Consider the following 26,053-nt stretch of genomic DNA (forward strand, 5'->3'; position numbering starts at 1 on the left):
AATGGCTCCTGAACCCTTCAAACCAAGGCCTTGCAGAATTGCTGCATTTCCCAGCTGTCTGGAAAAGAAAAAGCCCAGGACACCATATCTTCATTTTTAAAATATCATCATCGTCGACGTCCATTGTCATTCCTCAAAGGTCCCCAAGTTGATTTAATACCAATTCTTGTTTTGGAGGTGCCGTTATTGGACTCGGGTATACAATGATAAAAATCACGCAACATCAGTTTATAGTTCAACAGGTTTATTTGGAAGCACCGGGTTTCATAGTGCAGCTTCTTCATCTGGTAGCTGTGACGTTTTAGATCATTCGATGCAGAACTTACAGCAAAAGTTTGCAGTGTGATGCAACTGAAATCATTTCTTGAATAATCCAGAGAGTTTTCAATTTATAAATCCAGGTATTTTCAATATATAATTTCAGTTGCATCACACTGTAAGCCTTTCCCATAAATTTTGTCATACAACCTTATACTCCTCAAACAGCAAATGAAGTAGCGGCGCTCCGAAAGCTAGTGCTTCAAAATAAACTTATTGGACTGTAACTATTGTGTGATTTTTAACTGTAAACAGCTTTGGGGCCCTTTTAATGTTGCAACAATAAAAGCAGACTGAATGGGTGATGTCAAGTTCCCGCAGAATCCAGAATTTTTTTGCAAGTTATAGTCTTCAGTTTTAGTTGTTGAGGTCGTTAAGCTGAATCTGGAGGTTGTTATTCCTCTCCCGCTTGCAGTTAAAAGCTAGCACTCTCTTTCACCTCATAAAATGGCATGAGAGACAATCATCCTTGATTAAGTTGCCTTTGCCAAAGCGGGGGGTGGGGGGGCGGGTGGTGGGGGGGGGGTTCATGGGATGTTACGTTACTGAAGCAGGTGACTATTAGTATGAATGAATGAATTATGAAGATAGAATAGTAAAGCATGTAGAGGCCATTAAGCCCTCAATGTCGTACTGACATTTTATCCTATGTGTCCCGACAAGAGTTGCTTAAATGTCTGTCATGCATCTGACTCTCTTTCCGTGGTTGGCAGTACTTTCCACACACCCAATACACCCTGGATTAAGAAAAAAACACTACCCCCTGAAATCTCTCCAAAACATTCCTCCAATCAGCTTAAAATCATGCCCCCTGGTGATAGACATTTCCTTCAGGGAAGCAATTTCTGATTATCTATGCTATCTATGCCTCTCATCATCTCGTGCCTGCATCAAGTCACCGCTCATCCATCTTCCCTACAATGAGAAAACCCAAGTTCCATCAAACGTTCTTCATAAGACATGCCTCCAGTTCAGGCAGTATGCTGGTTACTTTGCTCTGCACTCTCTCTAAAGTTTTCACATCCTACATATAATTAGGAGACAAGAAAAGAAAAAAAATTATCGAAGTGTGGTCTAACCACGGTTCTATAGAGCTGCAATATAACATCGAAGCTCTTAACCTCAAACTCCCTGCTAATGAAAGCCGGCACAACATCCGCCCTCTTCACAGCCCTATTAAACTGGGTGGCAACATTGAAGGATCGATGCATGTGGACAACAAGATCTTACTGTTCCTTCGCACTGACAAGAATCTTGTCTTTAACCCTGAAACCTGCATTCAAATTCTACCTTCCAAAATGAATCACTTCACATTTTACCAGGTTGAATTCCACCTGCCTCTATCTCAGCCCGTCTCTGTATACTGCCAATGTCTCATTTACAATGTACAATAGATCTCTACATTATCCACGATTCCACCCCGCTCCACTTCATCGGTCAAATTATTAACCCATGTTTCCACTTCCTCATGCAAGTCATTTATAAATATTACAAAGAGCAGAGATCTCAGAACAGATCCCTGTGGAACTCCACTGAGCACCAAGCTCCAGTCTGAACACTTTCCATCTGCTTCCAAAGTCTGCCTTCTGTCGGCAAGCCAATTCTCTGTCAAAACAGTCACATTTCCCTGTATCCAATGCCTCATTACTAGCTGAATGAGCTTGCCATGGGGAACATTTCAAACACCTTGATAACTCCTTTCCGACCACATCCACTAATTTACCTTCATCAATGTGTTTTCTCAGTTTACAAAAAATGCAACAAGGCTCATGGGGCATGACCTACCTCTCACAAAGCCATGCTGGCTATCTCTAATCAAACTATGCTTTTCCAAACAGTCATAAATCTTCTATTACCTCTGAATTACCTACAATAATTTGCCTGCCTCCTAAGAAGTCTGGATGGTCTGTAATTCGCAGGAGTATTCCTATTCCGTTTCTTGAACAAGTCGACAATATTTGCCACCCTCCAATCAACTGGTTCTACTCCAGTGGACAGTGAGGGCAGAACGGACATGAGCAAGTGCATCAACTTCTTTCCTCACTTCCTGTAGTCAACGAGATAAATCCCATTTGGTCCAGGCAGCTTATCTATCCTTATGTGTTTCCAAATTTCCTGCAAAGTCTGCTTCTTAAAAGCAATGATTTCGAATGCATCAAACTGTTTCCCACGGTCCTCACAAGCGACAATGCCCGTCTCACGAATGAATACTGAAGCAAGGTATTCATTACGGACTTCCCCTACCTCCTCTGACAACAGATACAACATCCGTTCACTATCCCTGACCGGCCCTCCTCTCAGTCTGGCCATCCTCTTGTTCCTCCATAAGTGTAGAACGCATTGATATTTTCGTTAACCGTCACTCCAAGGCTTTTTCATTCCTCTTTCTAGAACCCGTAAATCTATTTTATTAGTTGCATCCTTGATAGGTTGTAACCCTCCAGAACCCTGTTTAATTCTTGCTTCCTCAACATTAAGTAACCTTCTTTCTTCCTCTGACCAAATGTTGCACATCTCTCGTCATCCTATATTCCTTTGCCCGACCATCTCTAATTTACATCAGTAGGACAAACATATCCGTCCCTCGCAGGAAGTACTCCCTGCTCCACAGATTCAGCCGAATAGCGTTGTAATTCACTATCCCTAATTAAATACTTTTCAATACCGTATGCTCGCATCCCTCTCAATTACTACAGTAAAGGCAGGGAGTTGTGATCAATATCATCAATAAATTATTTTGTTCAGTATTTCGATAGAGTTACACTTAAGACAGGGAGAAAGTGAGGACTGCAGATGCTGGAGATCAGAGCTGAAAAATGTGTTGATGGAAAAGCGCAGCAGGTCAGGCAGCATCCAAGGAGCAGGAGAATCGACGTTTCGGGCATAAACCCTTCTTCAAGAAAGAGGAAGGTGTGCCAAGCAGGCTACGAAAAAAGGTATCCAGGAGGGAATTATGGGAGGAGCGTTGGGAATGCAATAGGTGGAAGGAGGTTAAGGTGAGGGTGATAGGCCGGAGAGGGGGTGGTGCGGAAGACCGCAATTTCCCCTCAGACGTGGTTGACGTTTTTTTCCACCCCATCTCCTCCACTTCTCGCTCCTCCAACCTTGAACCCCGCCCCTCCAATCGCCACCAGGACAGAATCCCACTGGTCCTCTCCTAGCAGCCCACCAACCTCCAGATATATTGTATCATCCTTCGTCATTTCCACCAACTCCAAACAGACCCCACCACCAAGGATATATTTCCCTCCTCACCCCTATCAGCGTTCTGGAAAGATCACTCCATGCGCGACTCCCTTTTCAGGTCCACACCCCCACCAGCCCAACCTCCACTCCCGGCACCTTCCCCTACAACCACAAGAAATGCAAAACCTGCGCCCACACCTCCCCCTCACTTCCCTCCAAGTCCTCAAGGGATCCTTCCCTATCCGTCACTAATTCACCTGCACCTCCACACGCATCAGTGACTGTATCCGCTGCACCCGATGTGGCCCCCTCTGCACTGGGGAGACAGGCCGTCTACTTGCGGAACGTTTCAGAGAACACCTCTGCGGCACCCGGACCAACCAACCCAACCGCCCCGTGGCTAAACACTTCAACGCCCTCTCCCACTCCGCCAAGGACATGCAGATCCTTGGCCTCCTCCATCGTCAGACCATGGCAACACGAGGCCTGGAGGAAGAGGGCCTCATCTTCTTCCTAAGAACCCTCCAATCACAAGGGATGCATGCAGATTTCTCCAGCTTCCACATTTCCCCTCCCCCCAACTTATCTCAGTTCCAAACCTCGGACTCAGGACCGCCTTCTTGACCTGCAATCTTCTTCCTGACCTCTCCGCCCCCAACCCCTCTCCGGCCTATCACCCTCACCATAAACCTCCTTCCACCTATTGCATTCCCAACGCCTCTCCCCCATGTCCTTCCTCCCAACCTTTTATCTTAGCCTGCTTGGCACACCCTCCTCATTACTGAAGAAGGGCTTATGAACGAAAAGTCGATTCTCCTGCTCCTTGGATGCTGCCTGACCTGCTGCGCTTTTCCAGCAACACATTTTTATTTTATTTTTGTTTTTTTCCCCGCATTTTACTTACAGTGAAAGAATAAAATGTTTTGTTTCACATCTGATCATTTGACTCGTCGAATTCCATCCATAACCCAACGTCTGGCACGTAGCTTTAAAATACGTAATTAGGTTATGGTCTCGCTTGTCTTCAGTTCCAGAACACTATCAAACTTATCAATGCATTTACTGATTTTATAAACCGGTATAATCTCAACACTCAGCGTCTGAAGGTCCAGAATTAAAGGTACCCCCCTATCCAGCCGCTCTCTATCTCAAAAAAACTCCAGTCCTTGGAAAATCATTGTAAACATTTGTCTGCACCTTTTCTCGTTTCGCAACAGTTTTCCTACAGCAGAGAGATGAGAAGTGTGTGCAGTACTCTAAAAGTAGCCTCAGCGATGTCTTGCACATCGTAACATGACATCTCATTTAGTTGACTCAAGGCTCTGACTAATAAAGGCAAGCTTTCCAAACTCCCTGACCACCGTCGTGTCTCCTCAGACGCCACTTTCGAAGAATTCTTAAACTACGCACTTAGGTCTCTCAGCGTCATCGGCACTCCTCTGGGTCATGTAAGACATGTCCCGGTCTCACTTATGAAATGCAACACCTTGCATTTACAGAGGCTAAGCTGTATCTGCCAGTTCTCTGTGCATTGGCGGCGAGCATGAAAAATTATTGGCATATTTTGTTTCTGGAGTGTGAAAAATGGTTCGTTGCTTTGCAGGAAAAAAACAGACCAAAAACAAAATCTGCCTCACTTTGCTGAAGCCACAGGTGAGTTCATGTAATTGAACATTTTCTGATCGGCATAGAAATCACGACTAATCTGTTCGGCCACACAATGCTTCATGCAATGAATTAATCTTGTAGATTCCAGACCAGAAGTGTTCTGTCTGCCTCTACTAATACTGACAGTTGATTAATACATGTATTTTATGTCAGCGTTGGAAGCCACGACTTCTGCTACATCCAGGTGGATGCCACCACCAGAGACATATTTCCTTCTCTCTTGTCAGCCTTCTGCAAGAGCCACTCCCAACACAACTGTCTCAGCGTCACGACACTGTCCCTTGTCACCACAGAAAGTGTAATGCCTGCCTGTTGACTTCCCCCTCCTCAGTATGTGTTGGCCCAAGCACATTTTCCAGGCGAAGCACTATCTCTATCTCGCCACTTATTGTTTCTACTAACCCTGTTCCCCCACCCCGTCATTCGCTGCACTTCACTCAGTATAGTATTCTGTATTTGCTACTCACAATGTGGTGTGCTCGACATTGCAGAAACACAGCACAGAACAGAATGGGCGGCAGCTTCCGAGAAGACAAATATTCTGCGCGACGTTTCTGTTGCCAAGCAATTCAATGCAGCACAGTGTTGCCTGATCAACATCTCTGTTAAAAGCTTACTGCAGTGCTTCATCGAAGTTCAGCCTAAGGTGGAAAAAGACAACCTCATTTTCTGCTTGGGAACACTGCAACCTTCTGGGCTCAATGACCAATTCCACAATTTTAGCGGTTAACAAATTCTTCACGTTTTCCTCCTCCCGGACACACCAGGCCTTGTTATCACGAAGTCTACAATTATGCATACACCGATTTTATTCAAAAAAAGTCCCCATTAGCTGTTAAACATTTTCTTGCAGCGTGATCGCTATCCACTTACTTTTCTGTACAACAGTTTTGCACACTCTCTATCTCTATCTTGCCAGCTATTGTTTCTTCTAACCCTGTTTCCGAACCCTGTCTTCGACTGAAAACTATCTCCCTAGCAGCTGTAACGACGTGAAATCTGATGCCCTCTGCTCATCGAAAACACCCAGAACAGCGCGCCTTGCGTCATAATCTGCTTAATGTGAGTGAGTTAAAGAAACTCCCTGAGTTTCACTCTTTATGGAAGAAAATCGATTTAATTTCCTAACTCTAACTGTGGACACTGAATTGAATCCATTGAGAAATCAGAGCCCCATTTTTGCAAACTTACCGCTAGCTGATCCCAACTGTGTTAAAATCCTACTTGCATTACACAGTTAATAGACATTAAATTATCTTGGAGTCTCAAAGTCCATCCGGTCTCTCAGCAGTCGTCAGCATCTGCTGTTTCCTTCCGTCATGCAAATCGTTCTGCCTCCTCCTCGGGGCTTCTTTTGAATCTTTATTGCTGTAGACTTTCTATAACGTATCTTGTTACATCTGAAAGCGGATGCCTTCTGAGAGATCACCTTACAGACGACAACTGCTTTGCAAATCGATGCTCAGTTGTCGATGACTAATTTTCAACGTGCCTTTTTTAGTTGAAGCCTAAAAGTTCATACCTTCTGAATGATACAATTTTATCAATATTATAAAAAATCAAATGCAATACGTTTTTGGTGTCCGGGTCATACATTATAATAATTGGTTAAATTTCAAATCCGGTGTCTTCACATCAAAACTCAACACCCCGAAGTTGATCCTAGCATATTATCAATTCTCAACACACTCTCAAATGTCATCTAATAACAGACACATGTGCCGTTGCACTCTCTCATCTCAGGAAAGTTACAATCTCTCTTAAAGTGACCATGCGCTCTTCCGAGAAAGCAATGCAAATATCAAGTACTTAGAAGGGTCACTGAATCCAATACATTAACTCTGATTTCTCTCAACCGGTGCTGCTTGACCTCCTCAGTCCTTACAGCAATTTCTATTGATGCTTATCATTTCCAATATCAGCAGGTCGTTCAAAATATATTTACACATTACATCTTATTTCTACATTTTCTTTTGTTTCATTTTTTTGAATCTCCCAAATTCTGTACGGTTTTGAAGTCATCTTTAGGAGTAAGTGTTGTTACAAAGACACAATTAAGTGCCTATGCACATATAAAAAAGATACAAGTCAACGCTTTGAAACGGCTTTCTCATTTCATTATGATGCACGTCGTACTTCCTTTTGCAGTTTTAGTGTAAGTGAAACATTTGTCAGTTAATTTGAAAGGCGCTTAATAGAGAAATGCATCATTTGGAACTGGAGTCACTTATGTTCCAGAGTTGACAACGTGGTGAGATTTCCTCTTTTAAAAGTCTGATTTAGCCATGTGGTAATTTACGTGAAATTTTAAATACTCATCGTTATTTTTCATTTACGTTCCATGTATGTTTAAAAAAAAACCAGATTGTGTAATTAATGCCATGCAAAGAAATTGCTTGTATTGGCCTGTAATTCGACACGATATTTCTTTATATTCAATGGAGAATGTTGCTGGAGTCAGGTTTCATAGAATCCCTGATGGAAGCAGAGAATTCCGCCCATCGAGTCTACACGGTCCCTGCAGTTCCCAAGTCTACTCCACCTACCTGCACATCCTTGAACACAAAGGGCAATGGAGAATGGCCAATCCGCTTAACCTGCAAGATTTTGCAATGTGGGATGTACCGAGAGCACCAGGAAAAAGCCCGCGCAGAAAAATTGCCGTTGTGCACACTCCACAGAGACAGTTCCCCAAGGCTAGAAACGAAGCCCTGTCTCTGATGTTGTGAGGCAGCAGTGCCGACGACGGAGCCACTGTGCCGCCCCGAAACATCTGGATTAATTACATTTATCTTTTTAACTTATCCTTGCAAAATCTCTGAGAGTCTGTCTTGATATGTCTCACTGAATTGTTTACATATTTTCTTTTCCTTTATCTGATGCATGGTCATCCATTTGATGCCCTTTAAATTACTCTCAACCCGAAGAAATTGTTTCTTCCATCCTTGCAAATCACTTCTTTTTTGTAATACAATCTTAAACTTAATTTGATAAACGTCATTGATTCACATTTTCGATGGAGTTTTACTTTCTTCTAATGCAGACTGTGTTTATTGTTTTTAAATGCAAACCATTTCTGTGCACCCTCAAAATAATTAACAAATTATTTTATAATGTCCAATTTGGTAATAGAACCTACTTGACTAAAGATTGGGACACAGACAAACTCAATATCATACCTTTAAACATTTTCTGATCTGAGATGTCACCATTTCTTATTATAAAACATGAAGTCATCTCGTGAAGTGAGTTAAAAGAATTTCTGGGATTTAGTATAAATAAACCGAAATATGCAACCCATTTGAAAAGATGAAAGAGTTAAGAGCAATCCAGGGTTCTTCAATATATTATTGCAACTGCATGGCACAGCAATCTTTTGATGTAAATTCTGTGTCTTATGGTACTGATTCACAGCTACTTGATGAAGGAGCAGCCGTCCAAAACCTAGTGTTCCCAAGTAAACCTGTTGGACTATAAAATGGTGTTGTGTGATTTTTAACTATGTCCAGCCTAGTCCAACACCGGCTCCTCCATATCATGGCAGTCAAATCTGTTAGTCCATTTACTTAATTGATCACAATCAAATTTGACAGCCATCGCTAAATTCCACACCCTTATTCAGATTTATGCACCTAGTCTAAAAGATAAAAATGATCACATTCATACATTATGTGGAATGCTAAAACATTAACGTGACTGTATCCCAGATTTTACGCTGTATCAAGGTTAATGATAATTATTGTCTCAGTGCATAATGCTTGACTTAAAATAGACAAATAAGCGAAATAGAATGTTTAATTCACAACAATTTCAGATGTCATTCAAAAAGACAGCATGGAACAGCATTTATTACCCCAATTTTCAATAATTTTTCACCTTTTTCCCACAACGGCGAACACTTTCGAGTAAATTAAATTCAAGTCTTACAAATGACAATGTTGACACTACTATATATTTTGAAGATGGAAACCAACAAAACAAACCAACAACCATCCTGTCGTCACTCCAGCAATGATAGGTAAAATGATTTTTTCTGTTCAGCATTTTCTTCTCTGCACGATATTTTATCACTGGTGTAGTCTTCCTGAGACTGCTGAGTAGATAGTGAGCCATGGCGGAGTACAGATGAATGATACTTTTGGAAGACAAATTGATGAATATATCATGCAGAAATAAAAAGAAGAAAGTGACAGGAAAATATGGAAGCCACTTGAACAATTCCAGAAAAGGACAATTTTGTTACATTTTCAATGTAGATTTTCAAATAACTTCTCCAAAAATATCTCGTATAAATTGCAAGAAGTAGTCTTTGTCATGATTAATGCCGGTTAGATTCCTCCAGTCCGCATTAATTTTGAAGTGCCCCCTTTTCTGACTGCATTACCAAATTATGGTCAGATGCACGGCAGATGCAGTTTAGTGTGAATGAATGTATGGTTATCCACTTTGGTAACAAGAACAGGAAGGCAGATTACTACCTAGATGGAGTCAATTTAGGTAAAGGGGCAGTACAGAGATATCTGGATGTTCTTGTACACCAATCAATGAAGGTAAGCATGCAGGTACACCAGGTAGTAAATAAGGCTAATAGCATGCTGTCCTTCATAACGAGACGGATTGAGTATAGAAGCAAAGAGGCCCTTCTGCAGCTGTACAGGGCCCTAGTGAGACCACACCCGGAGTACTGTGCGCAGGTCTGGTCTCCAAATTTGAGGAAAGACACTTTGTCTATTGAGGGAGTGCAGCGTAAGTTCACGATGTCAATTCCTGGAATGGCGGGATTAACTTAAATGGAAAGACTGAAGCGACTGGACTTGTATACCCTTGAGTTTAGAAGGCTGAGAGGGGATCTGATTGAGACATGTAAGATTATGAAAGGATTGGACATTCTCTAGGCAGGAAACCAATGTTTCCGCTGATGGGTGAGTGCTGAACCAGAGAACACAGCTTAAAAATACGGGGTAGACCATTTAGGACAGAGATGAGGAGAAACCCAGAGAGTGGTGGCTGTGTGGTTTGCTCTGCCCTAGAGGGCAGTGGTGGCCCAGTCTCTGGATTCATTTAAGAAAGAGTTGGATAGAGCTCTCAAGGATAGTGGAATCAAGGGTTATGAAGATAAGGCAGGAACAGGATACTGATTAAGGATGATCAGCCATGATCATATTGAATGATGGTGCAGGCTCGAAGGGCAGAATGGCCTCTTCCTGCACCTATTGTCTATTGTTTTTCATATGTATCGCACCTTTCCCGTTTTAAACTGTTGTCAACTGTCTGTCCATTGTCATTTCTCAGAGATGTTCAATTTGGATTTAATATTTATTTGTCGATTCCAGATCATTTCTACATGAGGCAGTTTCCAACCTTCTTTATATGTGCATCATGCTGCTTACATTGTTGCAATAAATAGCAGATTCATTCTGGTTACTTCTGTGAATGTGTTTAAAATTCTGTCCAAAATGAGATCGTCTGAAAGTGATTTAGAAAGAAGCATAAATATACAGTTTTTGTCGACATGTGTGAGTCTTCCCAGGTGAATAGATCTGTTAAATAAATAATTATTAGATTGTTGTGTTATCCTTGGAGACATGAGTGAAGTATGCCATTGCATTTATTTTTTATTCAGTCAGTTTCATCGAACATTTTTTTTCCTTATACTGGAATTTTATACATAACATTCCAGCGTTTCGAGAGACATGGTTTTAAAGCGGTCTACGCCGTTCAGCCGGTAACTCTCATCTTTTGCTGCAACTCCTCCACGTCGGGAAGGTATGCTGAACCAGTCTCATTCGTCTGTCTTTGGCTAATATCACTTAAAATCTTGCCTATACACGCACCTTTTCAAAACGTTTTTGAGTATCGTAACTGCTCACTTCTACTGTTTGCTCAGGCAACTCATTCCAAACAAATAATACATTTTCAGTGAAAGGTTGTTCGCAGGTCTCTAACAAATCTTATTAATGTCACCTGGAAATTGCGTTCTCAGATTTTGTAGTATATTAAGCTTGGGAAAAGACTTAATCTGTTGTGATTATAGTATGACTTTAAGTGGTGTTTTTGTACCTTGTTACAATGAAGAAACATTGAGACAGAGGTTATGCGTGGTCTACTCTACACTCAATAAAATAAACAGCTTTTATAGCCTTTTATTTCCAATAAAAAGCATTGGAATCAAAGAAGCAGTCGGAATTCTTTTCCAAGTTATAATCTTCAGTAGCATTTGCTTGGTTCTTTCATTTGGATCTGGATGTTCATATTCCTTTTCTTGTCACAGCTAAAAGCTTTGATTCTCTTCCTACTGCTAAAACTTGCAAGAGAGCCAATCGAATTTTCTGAATCTGACTTTGCCAAGATGTGTTTATCGGCTGTCATTATATTGGAATTGTTAACCTGTAGTTGCTGATATGCCATTCCACAAAGCATTTAGTAGAGTTAAAGTTAAGCCAGTTGTTTTTATATTTTTATATTTACTTTTCCATATTTTCCTTACAGTGTGTGAATAAAGTGTTTTACATCAATGCTCATAGATTGACGATTCAAATTTCAGCAACATCAAAAGCTTTTACACCTAGAACTTTTTGATCAGGTTGAATGGTGGTGCAGGCTCGAAAGGCAGACTGGCCTACTCCTGCACCTATTGTCTACTGTCTATTGAAGCGGTGTATTGCTTTGCATGCACTGAAAACTTTCCTTCAACATATTAAACTGTGAAGACGAAGTCTCTGCAGATCTCAGGGCAAAATACATAATTATTTGTATTACATTACATTCTACCTCAGTTATGACGTATCATTTGCACTTCATGGAAGAAAACATTTGTTACATAAAGGTGGCAGCAGTCCACTTTTTCCAAATTTGCTCGCAGAGGCTTTTGGGTTGGGGAAGGAGTACGGAAGTCGGAATAAACAAAATTAAATCAGATGACTGTAGTTACTGGAGTTCAAATAACTCAGTCCAATGTTGTCAAAACAGAAAATCCTCAGAGTACTTTGATGAGACCAAGCACATAGCAAACGTCCATAATCAGACATGACCAATTAATAGACAAATTATCATTTCAGTTAACGAAACAGTTGTCATGTACTAAAGAGGACTCGATTTTTTAAAAAAATCTATTTGGGAAGATTTTCATCCAGTCGCTGATCAAAAAAAATGCATCTGATTTCCTTTTTAAAATACTGGCCAATATGCTGAGTATGACTTGTACCTTTATTTCAGGATTAGTAACCACAATTTCTGCCTCCTCTGGGCGATGTAAACACCAGTCACATCAATAATTCTAGCTTGTCAGTATTCCGCAGGTACCATTCCGTCCAGGCCACCCTGGCCCATTCCTCATTAACTTACAACATCGTCTCCTGCAGTGACATGGCACTTTACCCTGCAACCACAGAAGTTGCAACACTTGCCCTATATTTGGTGTCCTGGCCAATGAAAGCAAGCTTGCTGTATGCCTTCATGGCCACCTTATTTGTGCGATTTAGCACTGTACGCCATCTGGAGACCATTGCATCCAAATCCCTCTCCATGTCAATGTGGCTAAGAGTTCTGCCATTTCTTCAAGAATTAACGAGCTAAACTTGATCTTCCAAAGTGCATAAAATTACGATTTCCGGATTCAGCTCGATTTCTCGACGTAATTTCGCAATCTGTCTATATGCCAGTACATCCTTTGACAATTCTGAACACTATCTGCACCTAAGACAATGTTTGTGTCATCCAAACTTACTAATCAGACCTCACACCTGCATTTACTTTCAAATCATTTATATGGATCAGAAAGAATAAAGATCATAGAACTGATATCAGTGGAATACGTCGAGTAACCTATCTCTGTTCTGAAAACTACGTTACCATTACAACTCTCTGTTTTCTAGATCCAAGTCAGTTCATCTATCCAGCACACCCCAGAACCGACGAGAATCTCCATTTTGTTCCAAACTCCCATAAGTATAATGTCAAATTGACTTATAAACGTCCATGTGGAAACAATCCAGTGCCCTTCCCTCATCAAACACTCTTGTCTCCACCTCAAGAAAAAAAAATCAACACGGTGAGAGATGATCTTTTGGCAGTAACTCATGCTGGCTATCACGACGAAGTCAATTTGCCTCCAATTGTGCATGTTACTGGTCTCTTAGTCTCTTCTCCAACAGCTCCCAAGGCACTGACATTTGCCTCACCAACGACAGAATAATTATGCAAATTATCTTTGTTTCCCTCCTAAACAAAGAAAGAAAACATTTGTTTCATAAACGTGTTCTTTACCTCATTATTCGTCATGTCCTTTTCTTTGGAGATTACTACTCCAAAGAGTTCATTAAGGATCTCACCCAGTTACTGCAGTTCTGCAAATGACCTCATTCTTTTTTGTTGTGCGACTTAGTCTTTCCCTTCCTACCCGCTCTCTCTCTCTCTCTCTCTCTCTCTCTCTCTCTCTCTCTCTCTCTCTCTCTATATATATATATATATATATATAATATATATAATATATCGCAATCCTTCCTTTTTTAACCAATCTGATAAATTGCTATCCAAGGTTCCCAATTCCTACCATTCTAGTCTTTCTTTTTCACAGGGACATGCGTGTCCTGAACGAAGCAATTGTTCTGTGAATGACTCCCAAAAGTCCTATGTGCATTTGCTCACAAACAGCTGCTCTCAATCCACAATCTCTGATTCTTGCTTAATTCGATTACAGCTAGCCTTGCCCCTAATATAACATCTTCATCCGAAGTCCACTGTTGTCCTTCTCCATAAGAATCCATACCTTATGGCCACTTTTCCCGCAATGATCGCCCACTGACTCTTTGCTCATCTTGTCTCGCTGCAAAATAAATTGATGACGTCCTCTCTCGACACAGCTGTGATATGCTCCTTCACCAATAGTGCAGTGTCTCTCCTTACTAACTTGCTGCTCTGGTTCCAGCCCATATGTCCCCACCACACTAATTTAAACACCCCCGAATGCCACTATCAAACATCTCCGACAGGATTTTCGTGCCCATCCATTTTAGATGCAAGCAGTCCTTCATCTAAAAGTGCAATTTAATTTCTAAAAATGTGAGATTCTGCATTTTGGAATGGCAAATTAGCGCAGGACGTATACATGTATTGGCAAGGTCCTGGATTGTTATTTGAACATCGAGGCTAGGGAGTGCAGGAGTCTCCGGTAGATAGGATAGTGAAGAAGGCGTTTAGTATGTTTTCCTTTAATGCTCATTGCATTAAGGAAAGGAGTTGGCACGTCCTGTTGCGGCTGTTCACGTCATTAGTTCGGCCACTTTTTAAATATTGTGTACAATTCGGATCTCCCTCCTGTACAAAGGATGTTGTGAAACTAGGAAAGGTTCAGAAAAGATCGAGCAGGATGCTGGAGTTGTTGCGCTGCAGTGAGAGGCTGAATAGGCCGAGGCTGTCTTCCTTGGAGCGTCAGTGGCTGAGGGGTGACTGTATAGATGTTTAAAAAATTATTAGATGCACGGACAGGATGAACAGAGGAGTTCCTCTCCATGGGTTATTGGAGTCCAGAACTACAGAGCACAGTTTTGCGGTGAGAAGGAATTGTTTTGAAGTGACCGAAGGAGCAACTTTTTTCACGAAACGGCTGGTGTGAGTATGGGAAGAGCTGCCCGAGGAACCGGTGTAAGCTGGTAGAATTACAATATTACAAAGGCACCTGAATGGGTACATGAATAGGAAGAGGTATTTGAGGGATGGAATTCTCCATGGCTACATGAATGTAGGACTCATGTTCTCTGGCAGACATCGCAAGGATCCGTATATCTTAAGCTAGCCAACTTCAACAGACACACACCGATTCATTTACCATGTGCTTAATTTACGATGTGTCTCTTCCTACCATGCATTGTACGTAGCAGGGGTCGTAATCCTGAGATTATTACCGGAGAGTTCCTGCCTTTTAGATCTAAATCTCTGAATTTTTATTGCAGATTGACCCACCTATGTCAGTCTTCCCAATGTGGGCAATGACTTCTGTTTGTCTGCCCGCCTATTTTAGGATGCCCCATAGTCTCATTCATATTTCTTTCAAAACCATCACAACAACAAATGTCAGGGTTTAATATATTGCTTATCAAACTACATGTCTTCTTGAAATCTGTCTTGTGCTAGTACTATCTATGCATTGTAACAGTTTGAAATGTGTAAATCCTTTGATATCCACATGATTTCGTTTTGTTTCGTGTTTAATCATTGAAACTAATTTATCTCACTTCCTGTGCTTTTTTGTCTTCTTTTTAAGCACGGTTTATTGCCTTCTTTATTCTTAACGTGAAAATGGCTGCATTTATTTGTGTTATTTGTATAAGGACTGAACCAGGTACAAAAGTTGATCCGAAATAATTGTGTCTCTCGTGGTGTTCAGAAGAGATAAATAGGCGCATCACAATTCTTACTTCAGATGCCAGAGGAGAGCAATTCATTATTCTAATTGAAAATGCATGCTCCTGCAATGTCGCCAATATTTTAAATTTTTTACTCTGCCCTCGCAGCTTTCGGACTTCCAGGTAAATTATGAGTATACTTGGCATAGTGTCCGCTGAAAAGCTGTGAATTTATTATATTCTGAGGTAGTCGATAAAATTCTTGTTTAATCAGGACAGCATTTTAATAAGACAATACATTTTTGTATTTTTAACTCTGAAGTTAGGTGACTCACCGAAGTAGAAAACAAAAACCAGCAATGACTTTCATTCCGTTTTCGATGGTTTTTATTTTCAGTCACAACTTGCTTCCCAAAGATGTTTACTGCAGATATTTTCGTATGTACATCTACTTTATGTAACTTACTTGATTCCTTAATGAAGTATTTTTTCTCTCTGAACATTTTTTCGATACTTTCCTGGAACATGTGAACCGTTAGCTGGTTCAGCACGTATTATCCAACCCGAGATTCCCTTTAGAAGGTGTTGGTGAAGTTGTCATTTTGAACCACTGCAGTTCATATTATGCAAGTACACTGAAATGTAGTGCGGGAAGTAGTGACACAGCAACACTAAAGGAGCGACATTTCCTTTCGAAGTCATGGTAATGAGAAGCTTGGAAGGGATCTTGCAGGTGCTGTTATTCACAATGATCTGGTGTCCTTGCCTTTTTTCAGACAGTGGTGACATGTTTAGGCGGTACTTTGTTGATTTCTGCAGTGCATCTTGTAGATGATACAGTCCAGCTAAAGTTTATTACCACCAGAGGTAGTTAATACTCCTTGAAATAGTGACAGTCAAATTAGCAACATGTTTTTCCTGAGATGCAGTCAACTTTGTTGTCTGAACTGCTAACATCCAGTAACCATTGAATTAAATACCTACTGTATTGCACAGTCTGTGTAGGATTGGGGATCCATAAAATGTGTAATAGAAACATGTTCATTGTTATCTCCTTTGAGAAGTCAAATGCCTGGCAGTTGAGCATCACGAGAATTTGTTACTTAAAACCCGCCCTGCAGTTCAATGCTGTCGGATTCAGAACCCCATGATCTGTTAACGATATTGATGTTTTTGCAATGAGAAGTGAATGGCGCTAGTTCTAGCTTCAACTTGGAGAATAGATCGTTGATGTATCAGCAGAAGAGGACTGTTTCTTGGTTGTATGGTTATTGTCATCGTTAACCATATTCAGATATTGCTCAGAATGCTTCGGTAACAATTTGTGCATAATTACTCCACCTATTTGGGTTTGAAATGCGGTTAAATTCCTTACATTTCTATATCATCAGAAGTGTAATGTTTCTCAAATATTATATATTATGGGGTTTATTATTATTTGTGGCAGGCATTGCTGTGATTGGGTAAAAGACTAATTTTCCTAATTGAATCCAATGTAACTGATACAAATCTCATGCTATCCCTTCATCAAACTGATATTTGTTGTTTCTTATGCCTGCTTGTGTCTCCCTCTTTCTCCCTCTCACTCTCCGTCACTTTCTCTCACATTCTCACCCTTACAGCCAACCTGATGACCATAGTGATCCTGTTCCGAGGAAGATATGGTCTCTCAGGATGCATCATTCGATACCTTGTGACTAAGGCAGGAATAGACTTGGTTATTATTATCGTTGAAGTGATTTTTAGTCGGCTTCTGGCAATTTATTTTCCAGCTGGTTTACTGAATACCACACTGGGATGTCGTCCGTTAATTCTTCTGACTTATGCTTCCCGAAACTGTTCTGTCTGGTTGACTGTCGCTTTCACCTTTGATCGGTTCCTATCCATTTGTCACCAGGAGCAGAAAAAGAAGTACTGCTCAGAAAAAGTATCCTCTGCAATAATAGGAATAATCTGTGTGACTTGTTGTTTGATAATCGTTCCATTTTTCTTCTTATAAGAGCCCTTATGTATTTTTAATGGCAAAGACTGGTACTGCAACATAAAAGCGAATACGTACACATCGGTTGCATGGAGATTGTTTGACACCTTTGACCGCATTCAAACGCCATGTCTCCCGTTCCTCCTTATTTTGCTGTTTAATGGACTGACTGTCAGACACATTATAGTTGTTAGTAGAGCACGCAGGAGACTCAGATCCCACAGCAATGAAATTAATAAACGTGACACAGAAGTGGAGAGCAGGAGAAAGTCCAACATTTTACTCTTTGCCATCTCCGGAAGTTTCCTTTTGTTGTGGCTAACGTACATTGTATATTTACTACTTGTGCAAATTTCAGGTGACAGCTACTTGATAGGTTCCAATCCCAACGACCGAAAATTTATTCTTCAGGAAAGCGGGTACATGTTACAACTATTAAGTTCATGCACGAATATGTGCATTTATGCCGTCACGCAGACAAAATTCAGAGGTCAATTGAAAGATTCGTTTAAATACTTCTCCAAGCTTATTATAAAATGTCATAAACAGTGATCCAGGCGCAATAATTAGATGTTTCTTTAACAGTTCAGTGAATCAACACACAATTACATGAATCTGTAGCTCAGCAATTCTGAAATGTGTATCAGCACGATCCCCAAACTGTTAGTTCGTGCCAATGACAGACAAATCGACCTTTATCCCCGTGTCATATATTGATCGCAGCCACTTGTCGAAGAGACGTTTTGCCAGATGCAAGTCTCATCATAAGAGCTTTTCCTTATAAAATGGATTGTATGATGTATGTGTAAACTCTGAATGGGAAGATATCGATAGTCTGTGATAAAAATCAATATTATAGGCCAGGCCAGACGCCAGCAAAGTAACTTAAGAAGATATTCTGGATCCTAACCCCTTATGTTTATGCAGATTGAAGTGGACATTGCAAGTGTGGTGCAGCTGTTCAAACCACGTGGCTTAAAGGAAAACAAAAATTACTAAAAGCTACAATTGAAACACGAGCAATAGAAAACAAAATTAACTTTAGAATTGGAAACCTGACTGACCGGTTGGGCCAAATTAAGTAAGGAGCTTTCTAATTCCTGTAACATTCCATTAGCAGAGCCCTTGGCAAACATTAAGTTCAAACGCAGATTCTTACAGACAGGAGAGATTTTAGATCGACATGTCAGTCAGTAAACATCCGCTGAAGCTTGGAGCATTTCGCTAAGGCACCAGCTTCTAACTTTTCCAACCAAAACTAAGTACAAGAAAGCCTAATTTTGGAGAATTGGCCACACCCCTAGCATTATCACAGTAGGCCTTTCAGGACATCTGCTATTGCGACCTCTCCTGAGAAACAAAGGGAAAATAGAATTTTAAAGTAACAGCCTCCTTTATAAAAGAACCATCATTACACAAAGACAGCTTCATTATAAACATCTTAGTCTTACTCTGTTAGTACACTAAAATACATATACACTACATTGAATATAACCATGAAAACCTGTACTACTACGTTCTATTTCTTTTCGTTTACCCCATTCCACTGAACACATTCATTTCTTTTCATCAAAGTCTTGACAATTGTCAGCAATTACGTTTTCTCGTCCTACCACATATAAAATCTTGAAATTGAAACGCTTAAATAATAAGCTTAATTTAAGCAGTATGCATTTCTTGCCCTTAATTTTTTCCAAAAGCATTTATGGGTTATGATCAGTATGTATGATTATTTCAGACACATTGCTCTCAAAATAAATATAGAACTGCTGTGAAGCCAATACCAAGCTCAAGGTATCATTCTCAATTTCCGAATATTTCTACGAATGAATGCTCAATTTCCTGCAGAAATACCGAAAGTTTTTTTTATCTTCTCGTCGTCGTTCCGCAAGAGCACAGCATCAGCATGTAGATCCGCACATCATTAACTACTTTAAACGGATTTGCGTAATTAGGTGTGGCGAATATTGGAGCAGTGTGTACCACCGCTTTCACGCTGTCAAATGCCTTTTGACAGTTGGCTGTCTACTGAAATACGATGCGTTTTTTCAGGAATTCAGTGAATGGAGCAGCCACACTGCTAAAATTCGAGTCTAATTTCCCGTAAAACAAACCCTATCTCAAGATTCGTAGTATTTCTCCCTTCATCGATCGTATGGGAAAATCCCCAGTCGCCTTTGTTTTCGCATTTCATGGGGCCATCGGTCTGTATCTGGTTACGTAAGCCAGGAATGGGGTTTTGGCGAATTTATTCTTGGCCTGGTTTATCACCAAGACTGCCTCGCGATGTGGATCGCAAACTTCAAATAAATGCTGCAAATGTTCCTTCTGTACGTGCCAAAAAATAATCACCACATCATCAATGTACAACACACAACTGGATAAATCAGAAATGAGTTTATTGCTGAGTCTTTGAACAGTGGCTGGCACGTATTTCATTCCAATTGTCATGAATGTAAATTGATATAGTCTATTAAGTGTTGTGAAAGACGAAATGAAAGTTACTCTTCCTGTTAAATGTCCCTTCCAGTATCCTGTGAGTCAGTCCAACTTGGACATATCCGTTGCTCATGCCAGCTCGTCAGTGCATTTTCCAAACGGGAATCGAATATTAATCAGACTTTGAGATTACATTGACTTTGCGAGAGATTACACATTACCTCTTTGTACTGTCTATTTTTGACATGATTTCTAACGGTGAGCTCCAGGTACGGCAACTCACTTGCATCATGTCATTTTGGAGCAAGCATTCATTCACTTTTCTTTAAAGAGCTTAGAAGATGAATTTTACAAGGATGCTGTTTAACTGAAGCAACATTTCCAATAACTACGTCATGCACATTAAGATTAGTACTTCCCAGCTCATTTATACATATATATATATATATATATATCTCCCCATACAAAAGTGATAACTCTTTCAGGTCCTTTTGGTTTTCCAGTTGATGGCAACTCACTGCTTAATACGTTGTTTTTTTTTACACAGAATTCCTCATTTTCCAATTTAGTTTGATGAATGTGCAAGTCAGAATGCTTTAAACTTGATTCTTCACTGTGTGTTGTAACCAGTAACACGAAGTCCTTTTGATTTCCTACCAAGGCCAATCACCTTTTGATCATATTCACCTGATACAGTCGGTAGGACTTATTTCTGTCCAGACTCCTTCCGCTATAGTTCATCTTACTCAACCGGTTTCTGATCTGACGAGGTGCACTTAGCCTGGCTTTCGCAGTTGCACCGTCACTGGGAGTAACACAAAGACTTTGCAATCGTCAGCAAAATTGTGAGCTTTTGATTCCTTATTTGCTTCAGCTTTCATGGTATGCTGCGATATTATTAAATGCTGTCTAGTCAGCTATTTAACTGTCAGTTTAAAAAATAGCATATATTCCAAACACTTGGTCTCTGAATTACGATTCATCAACTTCTCCTTAATCGACTTTTGCCATAATCTGACATCGTGCCCAAAAACTAATTCAATCAGAGTGAATTTAATCAATTCATTTGGTCCACCGCTAATGACATAAAAACACAAGCCGAATTCCCTTAAACCAATCACCTGGATAATATTGAGTATAAGCCCATCACATGGTCTATCATGTCTGATGCCACCTTTCCTGCATTCCCTGCTATTCTGGATGGCGTGCACTGGATTTGAATTGTGCTGATGCGAAGGATTTCATAACTTCTTTGAATAATTTTGTTGTACATTTTCAGTATTTACGATATTGTAGCTCTATGGGTCATGTATATCTGGTGAAAAATTGGAGCAACCCCTTTACAATGCTTTCAGCTGAGATAATGCAGGATAGAATGGCCTCTGAAAATCTAGTCGATGCGCCCAATATTGTGAACAGGTACTGTTGCCCACTTTTTTTTAAGCTATGCATCCTCAGCAAACACTTCAGACCCTTGAGTTAAATATCTCCTTTACTCAAAACATCAAGGATTAAGATGTTTCCGCATCTCTTTAAACAGTAACTACGTTATCTGCTCCTCCTGGCTTCTGAGATTAATCATTGTCTTTGCAAGTTTTGTTTTTACGAAGATCTGACATTTCCTCATTAATCAACTTCCCATTAGGTTGTTAATTCTGCTGCTGCTTTTCTACCTCAAATATGCTTTCCTTTACCATTTTAACAAAATTCACGAACTGTACTCTTTTCCTAATCTATCTTCGCAGAGCTTTCTCTCGCCCACCAAAAAAGTGACTTTAATTTGTCCAAAATATTTCAGTAAAAACATTGGAGCTTTTCAACTTTTGTCTACCCTTCATGGCTTTCCTTTAGATCCCTATAGTAAGCAACTTTATTATTTTCACCAGGATCTACTTTCCCCTTACGGTGTGAGGATTTGTGGTATCCCAAACTTCTATCCCTCTATGATTGAAATTCATGTTGGAAGCCAAACTTTGGTGTATGACCCATTTGATGTTCATCAGTCATTTCAGTTGCTCATCATTTTAACTCTCTCTGCTTTCATCTGGTTCTCACTATCTCAAGAATATCTCAAGAATCTCAAAATCTCAGATTGAGTGCGAACAGCAGCTGATGTTAAACGAACCTTGAAGACTGCAGCTAAGGTAAGACATTTTGTTTTTAAATTACGTACCGGTAGCGGGCAGCGGTGTTTTTCTTTCTGCACAGAAGGAGCGGGAGCAGCAGGGGGAAGAGACGACGACCAGAGGAGCAGCCGGGAAGGAAAGCAGTGAGTATATAAATCAGGAAGGCGGCTAATGCCGAGATTCTACAACTCTAGTGTCTCCCACCTGCCCTCCTCTTCTAACCTAGTTAATAAGGAGTCTGGTTTGTCAAGGTAAGTATTTTCTATTTCTTTATCAGTGACTGGTTAAAAAGTTACTTTTTTGGTTTATCTATTAATTGGTTTTTAGAAAGAGACTGCAGCAGAGAGGTATCAGAAAGTATCTTAACTCAAATTTATACAAAGTAAAAAATAAATTAACGAAGCAGAGATGTCTGGGCAGGTAATGTGCTGTAGCTGTATGATGTGGGAACTGGCTGATCCCATTGTGAACGGCAGTGACCACATCTGCAGTAAGTGTTGGTTGCTGGAAGAACTCCGAATCAGAGTTGATGATCTGGAATCTGAGCTTCAAACACTGCGGCACATCCGGGAGGGGGAGAGTTACCTGGATGCTTTGTTTCAGGAGGCCGTCACCCCTGGGAGATAAAGTAATTCACATTCCATTAGTGATCAGGGACATCAGAGTGTGACAGTAAGTGAGGCAGGTCGAGGGAACCTGATTTGAGGAGTGGAGGAGCCTCAGCCCTTGACCTTGTCCAACAGGTATGAGATTCTTGCTCCCTGTATGGATGAGGAAAGGAGCTATGGACAGGATGAGCCAGCTGACCACTGCACCATGATGCAGAAGGCCATTCAAGAGGTGTTTTTATCGGGGGGTTCTATAATTAGGGGGACAGCTAGTATCCTATGAATGCCGGATTGGGAGGCTAGCATGGTGTGTTGCCTGCTCTGTGCCATGGTGTGGGACGTCTCCGACTGGGTTGAAAGGGTATTGGAGCGGGAGGGGTGAGGAGCCAGTTGTTGCGGCCCACGTTGGGACTAACAACATAGGCAAAGCTCGGGTGGAGGACCTGTTTGGGGATTATCAAGCACGCGGAAGGAAATTGAAGTACAGGTCCTCAAGGGAAATAATCTCAGGATTAATGCCCGAGCCACGTGCCAATTGGCATAGGGGTAAGAAAATTAGGAAAGTAAACACGTGGCTAAGGAATTGGCGTGTGAAAGAGGGAATCCACTTCATGGGGCATTGGCATGAGTTTTGGAACTGGGGGGATCTGGACCGTTAGGACGGTCCCCACATGAACCGATCTGGATCCAATATTCTTGCGAAGAGGATAAATAGGATGGTCAGTAGGACTTTAAACTTCTGAGTTTGGGGGAAGGAAAAGTGAACGCGACAGGGAGTATGGAAAGATAAGCGGCAGGATAGCATGTGTGCTGGCGGATTTAAACTTAAGGCAGATTAGGAATGCAACAAAAAGGAAGGATGACTTAGGACATCTTATGACTTCCAATATCTCTAATGATAAGAAAGTTAGCATTAAGGCACTTTACCTGAATGCTCGAAGCATTCAGAACAAAGCAGATGAACTAATGGCACAGATTATCCTCAAGGATAATGATGTGGTAGGCATCACAGAGACATGTTGCGGGGGGTCAGGGCTGGCAGTTAAACATCCAAGGATTTTCAACTTATCGAAAAGACAGGGAGGAGGGCAGAGGGGGCGGGGTGGCCTTGTTAGTTAAGAACCAAATTAAATCTTTGGCACTTAATGACATAGATGTGGAGTCTGTGTGGGTGGAATTGAGGAATCACAAATGCAAAAAAAACATAATGGGAGTTATGTACAGACCTCCAAACAGTGGTTAGGACCAGGGGCGCAACATGTAATGGGAAATAGAGAAGGCATTTCAGAAAGGCAAGGTCATGGTGATCATGGGAAACTTCAATATGCAGATGGACTGGGTAAGTAACGTTGCCAGTGGATAGAAAGAAAGGGAATTCATGAAATGCTAACAGGATGGCTTTTTGGAACAGCTTATCATGGAGCCCACAAGAGACCAGGCTATTCTGGGCCGAGTGCTATGTAATGAACCAGACTTTATAAAAAATCTTAAAGTAAGGGAACATTTAGGAAGCAGCGATCATAATATGGTAGAGTTCAGTCTGCAGTTTGAAAGAGAGAAGGCAAAATCAGATGTAATGGTGTTACAGTTAAATATAGGTAATTATGAGAGCATGAGAGAGGAACTGACAAAAATAGACTGGAAGCAGAGCCTAGCGGGGAAAGACAGTAGAACAAAAATGGCAGGAGTTTGTGGGTATAATTTAGGACACTGTACCGATGTACATCAGCAAGAAAAGAAAGAATATCTTGGGAGGGCTTAGACAGCCATGGCTGGCAAAGGAAGTCAGGAAATGTATTAAAGAAACAGAGAGATTCTATAAAGTGGCTAAGAGCACTGGGAAATCAGAAGATTGGGAAAGCTACAAAAATAAACAGGATAACAAAGAGAGAAATAAGGTGGGAGAGGATCAAATATGACGTTAGGCTTGCCAGTAATATTAGAAATGACAGTAAAAGTTTCTTTCAATACATAAGAAACAAACGACAGGCAAAAGTAGTCATTGGGCCACTTCAAACTGATGCTGGAAGGCTAATGATGGGAGATAACGAAATAGCAGGAGAACTTAATAAGTACTTTGTGTCAGTCTTCACAGTGGAAGACATGAGTAATATCCCAACAATTAAAGGGAGTTAGGGGTCTGAGTTGAGTATGGTTGCTATTACAAAAGAGAAAGTGGTAGAAAAGCAAAAAGGTCTTAAAATTGATAAATCTCCTGGCCCCAATGGGCGACATCCTAGAGTTCTGAGGGTGGTGGCTGAGGAAATAGCGGAGGCGTTGGTTGAGATCTTTCAAAAGTCACTGAAGTCAGGGAAAGTCCCGGATGATTGAAAGATCGCTGTTGTCACCCCCTTGATCAAGAAAGGAACAAGACAAAAAATGGAAAATTATAGACCAATTAGTCTAACCTTGGTTGTTGGTAAAATTCTAGAATCCCTCATTAAGGATGAGGTTTCCAAATTCTTGGAAGAGCAGGGTCGGATTAGAACAAGTCAACATGGATTTAGTCAGGGTAGGTCGTGCCTGACAAACCTGTTGGAATTCTGTGAAGAGGTGACAAGTAGGTTAGACCAGGGAAACCCAGTGGATGTGGTCTATCTGGACTTCCAAAAGGCCTTTGATAAGTTGCCACACGGGAGGCTGCTGAGCAATGTGAGGACCCACGGTGTTCGAGGTAAGCTCCTAGTATGGATTGAGGATTGGATGTCTGACAGAAGGCAGAGAGTTGGGATAAAATGTTCTTTTTTTTAATGGCAGCTGGTGACAAATGATGCCCCGCAGGGTTCAGTGTTGGGGCCACCGATATTCACATTATATATTAATGATCTGGATGAAGGGACTGGGATATTCTAGCGAAGTTTGCCGATTATACGAAGTTAGGTGGACAGGCAGGTAGTACTGAGGAAGTGGGGAGGCTACAGAAGGATCTGGACAGTTTGGGAGAGTGGTCCGGGAAATGGCTGATGGAATTCAATGTGAGCAAATGTAAGTTCTTGCTCTTTGGAAAAAAAAGAATACAAGCATGGACTACCTTCTAAATGGTGAAAAAATTCATAAAGCCTAAGTACAATGGGATCTGGGAATGCTAGTCGGGGATTCTCTGAAGGTAAACATGCAGGTTGAGTCCGTGATGAAGAAAGCGAATGCGATGTTGTCATTTATCTCAAGAGGGTTGGAATATAAAAGCACCGTTGTGCTACTGAGACTTTATTAAGCTCTGGTTAGGACCCATTTGGAGTACTGTGTCCAGTTTTGGTCCCCACACCTCAGGAAGGACATACTGGCACTGGAGCGTGTCCAGCAGAGATTCACACGGATGATCCCTGGAATGGTAGGTCTCACATATGAGGAACGGCTGAGGATCCTGGGATTGTACTCATTGGA

Source organism: Chiloscyllium punctatum, chromosome 51, assembly GCF_047496795.1.
Source record: "Chiloscyllium punctatum isolate Juve2018m chromosome 51, sChiPun1.3, whole genome shotgun sequence".
Lineage (NCBI taxonomy): Eukaryota > Metazoa > Chordata > Chondrichthyes > Orectolobiformes > Hemiscylliidae > Chiloscyllium > Chiloscyllium punctatum.